This window comes from Cryptomeria japonica, chromosome 4, assembly GCF_030272615.1.
Source record: "Cryptomeria japonica chromosome 4, Sugi_1.0, whole genome shotgun sequence".
In the NCBI taxonomy this organism is placed as follows: domain Eukaryota; kingdom Viridiplantae; phylum Streptophyta; class Pinopsida; order Cupressales; family Cupressaceae; genus Cryptomeria; species Cryptomeria japonica.
In genome coordinates, this window is record NC_081408.1 from 360161618 (window position 1) to 360169838 (window position 8221).

Here is an 8221-nt window from a genome sequence, read left to right on the forward strand (position 1 = left end):
ACCTTTTTGTAACATATGTTTGTACTATACACAAGGTATTACAATTATAAATGAGTATTACATAAAAATAAAAATAAATAAAAAAAGTGTATCTATTGTTTTAAAATAACTAGAGTCTTACTATAAAAATACACTACTTGATAGAAAATAAAAAACTCATCTTGTGATTAAGACTTGCTTATCTAATTTCGGTGTCTTTTCAAATAATTATCAATATTAATAAATTATGATACATTCAAAGTTATTTTTTAATATATTTAATAAAATCAATTAAATCATTGCACTCAATAAATTGTTATAAACTAATACAAGCACTAAAAATGTTATTGAATGGTTGATAGACATATATGTCAAACACTATGTCAAATCAATATGACAAAAAATATAAACGTGTAATATTCAATTTACAAGACTATTTATGTGCATGCCTATCAGTCATCTAATAACACTTCTAAATACTTATGAAAAAAAATTATGAAATGTTTGCCCTTTTAAAATTCAAATTTTTATTTTATTTTTAAAACTGCCACTATTCCCTAACCAAGTCAAGTTGTACATGCCCAAAAGAAACAAATTTTATTTATTTTTTAAATAAAAATAGATTACATAGATAGTTTTTTATTCATGTCAAACGAAAATACATCGTAACTAGTGAGCCAAATACAGTTCCGTACACGCACTTGTATTTATTATTATTCATTCAAGTATTTTTTAGAGTATTATTTATTCATGTATTTTTTAAGGGAATACTTACCGTTTTAAGGTTTGTTTTTTTTTCTCTGGCGGGGAAAGTTTTTAAAACTCTTGAAGAGGCATTTTTTTTGTTTTTAGTTTTTTGAAGATTTTTGTCGTGATCCTTCACGAAGGAATAATGGTCTCTTCTTTTAGAACAATCTTCCTCGTATTTCTCTTACAATTAAATAATAAATTTATGATTTCAATAATTTAAATTGTAATATATGATGTATTATAAGGATGAAGAAAAGTCATTAAAGAATAGGAAAAAATGAGAGAATAAAACCTATCAAAGTTGAAATAATGTTAAATAAATTATTACTAGTAATTGCATTTTGGTGTGCAATGGGTATGTCGAAGAGGTGTGGAAGGTCAATAAGAAAAAATTTGGTTGATTTTTTTTACATAAATTTGTGTAGTACACGAGATCAATAGGTAGGCCATTTAGAAAATGATGTTGTTTGTGCAACAAAGGTCTCAATGAAGAAGTTATAGCTTCAAATCCACTTTGCATCCGCTAGCAAGGACCCAATAATAACTAAAACAAAATCTTTGAATATGGAAGATAATCAAGCCCAATTACCAACAAGCTTGTGTTATGTTTGCAATCGAGTGAGAGGGAGAGAGAGGTGGACAGAGAGAGAGAGGGGGGGGGGGATGAGCGCGCGAGAGAGGGGGAGGGTGGAGGGATATTGATAGAGATGGAGATGGATATGAGATAGAGATGAAGATGGAGAAAGAGGAAAGGAAGATGGAGGAAAGGAAAGAGATATGGAGAGATAAAGAGAGAGGAGATGGGAATAGATAGATGTGGAAGCTCGAAAAATAAATAGAAAGAGAGAGAGGGAGAGATAAAAAGATAAAGATAGAGATAGGAAGTGATATATATAGAGAGAGAGGGAGAGATATAGTTGTAGAGAGAGAGAGAGAGAGAGAGAGAGAGAGAGAGAGAGAGAGAGAGAGAGAGAGAGAGAGAGAGAGAGAGAGAGAGAGAGAGAGATGGATACATTCAAAAGAAGAAATATGGAGAGATAGATATAGAGTGGACAAGAGATGTGAATATAGAGGTCTAAAAGGAGAGAAAGAGGGGGAGGGAGGGAGATAAATAAAGAGAGACAAATAGAGAGAATTAGAGATAGACAAATAGATATGAGAGAGAGTGAGAGAAATATGAGGAGACAGAGGAAGAGATAGACATGTATTGGAAGAGAAGGAGAAGAAAATATAGAGAGCAATAGATAGAGAGAAATATAGAGAGATGTAAAGGGTTAGGGAGAGAGATAGAGAGATAAGGAGACAGAGGTAGAAAAAGATATGGATAGAAAGAGATAGAGAGAGGAGAGAGAGAGATCAATAGATAGAAAGAGGAAGATGGAGTGATATAGATAAAGGAGAATTTAGATAGATATATATATATATATATATAGAGAGAGAGAGAGAGAGAGAGAGAGAGAGAGAGAGCAACAAAAGGGAGATAGAGAGAAATAGAGATATCATACAAGAGAGATGGAGTGAATAAGAGAGAGAGGTGGAGATAATGATATATTGATAACAAGGGGGGTAGAGATAGAGATGGAGGGATAAAGATTGAGAGAAAGAAGGTGACAAAGACATGTAATAGAGATGCTTAGAGAGAGGGAGAGACATAGAGAGAGGGAAAGATAAAGAGATAGAGATAGGGATAGGGAGGGAGAAACAAGTTGTGTGTGTGTGTGTATGAGTTAGAGAGAGAGAGGAGAAGTAGATAGATATAAAAAAAGGGAGTGATGGGGATAGAAAGAGGGAGAGAGAGGGAAAAATAGGGATAGAAAGAGGTAGAGATAGGAATAGAAAGGAGAGACAAAGTAAATATAACTTGTAAAATATATAAGGGGCGACAGAGAGTGAGAAAAAGAGGGGGAGGGAAAAATAGAGATCGAAAGAGGGAGACAATGAGCGATCCAGGGAGATAGAGAGATAAAAATAAAAGATATAGGAGATGATATATAGAGATCTAAAGTAGGAGAGATGAAGGGAGAGGAGTGTATGAGAGAGAGAGAGAGAGAGAGAGAGAGAGAGAGAGAGAGAGAGAGAGAGAGAGAGAGAGAGAGAGAGGGGGGGGGAGAGAGAGAGAGAGAGAGAGAGAGAGAGAGAGAGAGAGAGAGAGAGAGAGAATGTGTGTGTGAATGAGAGAGATATGAAGATAGATATAGAGAGGGAGAAAGACACACACACACACACACATATATATACATATACATATGCATATAAATATACATATACATATACATATACATATACATATACATGTATGTATGTATGTATGTATGTATGTATGTATATACATGTATATACGTATATATATATGTGTGTGTGTGTGTGTGTGTGTGTGTGTGTACACACATATATATGTATATGTGTGTGTATGCATATCTATATATCTATATATACATACATACATACATACATACAAACATACATACATAGATATTGAGAGAGGGGGGGTGGGAAAGTAGAGAAATAAAGAGAGGCTAGTGGAGAAATAGATATTAAAAAGTGGGATCCATAAGAAAGAGGGGCATAGAGGGGGAGAGAGTGATATATAGAGGGAGCCATAAGAAATAGGGACATAGAGAGAGAGGGATTTCAAGAGGGAGACATAGAGATAGTGTTGGCAGTGGGCCGACGTCCCTTGTGGGGATTCGCGACATGGTTTAACAGCCTCTTGTGGGTTCTATAAGTCTAGTGGTTGTATCAGGCATTGCCAGGTCAATATTTTGATGCAACGAAAACCCTAGCTTGTAACAAGTGGTATCAGAGCTTGGTCACAGGTTTGAATCACGGAGGTCGCGGTGAGTGATGCTGGGAGGGGGATTGTTGGTAGTGGGCCAACATCCTTCATGGGGATTCACAACATGGTTTAACAGTCTCCTATGGATTCTATAAGTCTAGTGGTTGTATCGGGCATTGACAGGTCGATCTTTTGATGCAACGACAACCCTAGCTTGTAACAGATAGATGCAGTAGGAAGGATAGAGGGGGAAGAGAGAGATATAGGAAGAGGTAAGGAAATATAAATAGGGGAGAGAGATAGAGATAGAGATATTATTCATATGACATGCTACCCTAAGCATAACTCCCCAAGGACACATGCTATCCTTAAATTATTGGCATGAAACGAGTAATCAAAAGTTAGTTTCTCTCTCTTGATCTCTCGCTCTAAACTTTTGATTTAGGTTAAGTTAAAATTTATTTTAATATATAAATTTAAATTTAAATTTAAAGATAATCATTCTATAATAAATTAAAATTTAATAAGATAAAAATTATAAATTAAATTAATTCTATTCTTTTTTTATGGATAATAGGTCACAACCAATAATTTTATTAGTTAATTTAAAGAAGTTTACAACTCGGTTCAGTGTGGGCACCGGTCGGAAAGAACCAAGTCAAGAAAACCTTCGGTCTTGCCCAAAACTTTTTTGAAAGTTCGGTTGAGTACTATTTTATAATATCCCAATGCATTAACGAGAGTGATTATGACACCACCATATCTTCATAATACAATTGTAGGAAGAACATGTTGGTTATATGAGAGCATGCTAATTACATACTACATAGTGTTAACTTTACATCCCCTACATTTCGTAAGGGTCTTTACATATTTCTCATCTGTTACATGCAATGAAGATGGACTCAGGGTCTTATTCTAGGTATGACTTTTTGAAAGCTCTGGCCATCAAACTCTTCTTCTTTCAATGACGTGGATTCACCCAGGGTTCTCTTGAGAGTCCTAATTACTGAGTGATCATGAAAAACCTATAAAAAATAATTGTCATACCTTTCCACACTTACCAGTAGAGTTAGTTCATTATCTAAAGATATCTGAAGATAAATGTTACCTTTGCTTTGTAGGACAACCATAGAGTTCTTGTGTTAAACCTATCCATGTCATAGTACCCGTTTGATGGTATGATGAAATAATAAATATCTGGTAGATTACTGAGAGGGGGGGTGGGGGGGTGAATCAATAAATAGAAAAACTGATACAAACTTTCCCAATCTCGATATCAATCACACAAAGTAAACTTATCAATGAAATACCACTGTCAAGATAAAAACTCATAAGAAAACTGGTTGACTGTTACAACAACTTAATAGTAAACAACATTAAACTTGTAAACATCCAAATGCTTTATCATATGTCAACAAACTTTATTTCTTAATGCTTTCGGTTATCATGCCTTATCAGAATAGTTAAGTAGTTAATCAAATCAATCATAAGATCATAACCACAAAATCATTCACCACATGACACAAGTATTTTTGACGTGGAAACCCAATTGGGAAAAACCACGGTGAGATGAGACTCACAAGATAACTATTTGAACTCTTTTGAAGTTTACCTTGTTAGGAGCCAAGCCTGTTAAAGCTTTACAAAAGTCCTGTTAAGAATCACCTGGTTAAGGGATTGACGACAAATGCCTTGTTAGAAGCAATACCCTATTAGGAGTAACCTCTATAGAGGATTTGAAAATCCAAGCTAATGGATCACCTTGTTAGAGGATTTGAGAAGTAACCAAGCTTGTTAGAGCTTACCTGGTTAGGGGATTTCAGTTATGTTATAATTGTTAGAAAACAACAAGGGTTTTCTTGATTTGTCTGAATAGCACTACACTTGCTTGATCAGATCCTTATAAGCTCCTATCTGCCTTTGCTCAAACTGCAAACTCATCATCCAGTTCGAAAACCACACACTCAACCGATCTCTGCCAACAACTTCAACAAGACAACTTCATCGACCTTATAACAAATCAATTAGCTCAGTAACACAAAAAAAAACTAATTCTCTCATAGAGATTACAAACAAGTCGGTTCAAGTATGACCGATGGATTACATAGCAATCTCTACACATCAATCAAGAAAACCTCAACTGCTCCTTGATCATCGCTTTATCGAACTCAGTAACTCATCACGCACTTTGTTGAGATCCCTGAAGTCTGTGCAAACCCTAATAGATTTGTCTGCCTTTGACACAGGTACTATGTTTGAAATCCATTCCGCATAGTCTATAGCTCTTATAAATCCAGCTTTTAGCGGTTTTTCTAGCTCAGCCTTGACTAGTAGTGTCACGTGAGGGTGCATCTCACGAAGTTTTTTCTTGACTAGTTTAACTCCTGGTGTGATAGAAAGATGGTACATGATAAGATCAGGATCCAGGCCTAGCATATCAGAGTATGTCCATGCAAAATTGATCTTCTTTTCAGAAAATAGATGAGTGAAATATTTCAATTCTTCTGTTGATAATGATTGAGCTACATGAATGATGTGTGGTGTCTCCTGACTCCCAATGTTCACTGGCTGAGTTGCCTCAATCAATATAGAAGACCTCTCCTAGAAATGACTTGGCAGTATATCAAGCATCTCACCTTCAGGCACCTTAGAGAAGTTTTCACCTTTATGTACATCCTTTATTTTTTCTTTTTTAGATTTTGACACCGCCACAATGTGGTTTTTGCCATCAGATCTTTTATTTTTATTTTTCTAATTTTTGCGACTAAGATACTTGATATTTGTTTTAGTCATGTTCTCACTTTGTTCGTTGGTGGAAGAGTACATGGGTTCAACTACGTTGAGGTAATAGGTTAGCGTGTAGTCATTGGAAAAAGTAGTTATATTCGTAGGTTGGTTTTGTAGACTACAGTCAATTAATTCAGGATGGATCAAGGATAGAGGTTGGACAAGTTCGAGGAGTTCACGGTATTGTCATCATAACTACGAATCAAAAAGTTGAGTTATAGAAGACTACCTTGCGTAAATGTATCGAGGCCAGGAAGAGTCAAAACATGATTATTAAAGTGCATGTTAATATTTAGTTGACCTAATCCAATAGACCTACTTGTAGCATCGTTCTCTATGCCAGAATGGACTTCATATTGTGGTTCAATAGTAACAAGATTAGTTGACAGATTCTCATCATTTACATCAATGGATTCAGAGTTTGATGTTGAGTAGATTTTGTCATAAATAGGGCCATTGTCAGAGCCATCAGAGTCATTGGCTGAAGTTTCTGAGTCTTCTTCAAGTGATTGAGTGAATGTATGTATGGTATCAATACCTACATCTTTAGTGTTGCAAGTTCCTTCAAGATTTAGCTCATTTATCATTTGTATTTGACACACCTATTGACATGATCTTGATGGTTCTATGAGTCCCTATCGTCTACTCCATTCAGCTTCCTCTGGACTGATGACCGGTTCTACTTCTGTAGCTTCCAATTCTTCATGTGTAATCCCACACCTGACTTGTTATGTCTTTTTAGAGGGATATATAATAGATGAAAAAATTTCTGGTATTCTTCCTTCCTCCAGCCCTTGTTCATAGTCTTCTTGTCTTTTTAGTCTGATTTCCTGTATCTCCTTTTCTAGCTTTAAGCGCATCAACTCTTGAATATCATCTGTGATTTCAATGGACCCTTCTAGAGTTTCCGTATTGGATGTATCTAAGGGGTGGTCTGGACCCCATTCATACTCGTTTGAGTCAGTTTCTGAATCGTCTACTTGCTGCCTACTAGTGTATGTGACTTGAACTTTCAGTGGTGCAAACAATTCTTTGATTCTTTCTAGTTTGTCTCTTATATCCTCTGGGACTTCAACTCTTTGTATTGTTGTAGCTGATACCATCGAAACTTGAGTGATGATTGTTTCTTCTTTCTTGATTGCTAGTTCCTCTTTTTCTTTTACACACTCTGATTGAGTTTGTTGAGTGTTTCTTTTCTGTAATGTTGAAGGCGATATCTTTTTCTGCCACTTAGACTTAGAAGCATGTTTTTGGTTTGATGTCTTTTTTGGATTGTACCCCAGTCCAACCTTATCATTTGTAGATTTTGTTTGTAGCTGAATTGGTTCAGTAATACCCTCTTGATGTTTTCCCAGGGGACCAGTACCTGAATATACCATGCATTGAATCATTTTGTAGCCTGGACCATATTATGTTGAGGAAATCTCACAATGTCGTACTTCCTCGTTTTGACTATTTTCCTTGAAAAGCCTCTTAAGAACATCATCCTCTTCTATTTCATCTGTCAAGGAAGTAGAAGACTGTACGAAAAGACCATCATAAATGATATTCAGATTTGAATTCTGTGTTCTCATAGCCTCTGATGGTTTTCCCAATTGTTTCGGTGATGGAGGGAGAGAGACCAATGAAAGTACCGATTATATCTTGTAGCCATCCATACTAGTATTGGTAATTTTTAATTTCTTTTCCAAATCCTTCATCAGGGCTTCTGAACTTTCATTTGTAGAGGTTTCCCTATTATGAGGCACAAAGGTATCAACACCTTTTGTTAATGCATTACAGAGGAGATTTCTATCAGCAGGAATACTGACTTCAACTCCGTTATAAGGGAACTTTAAGCATTGATGGTATGTAGATGGAACTGCCTTCATTTCATGAATCCACGGCCTATCCAGTAAGATATTGTATGGCAAAGGAAGATTAAGT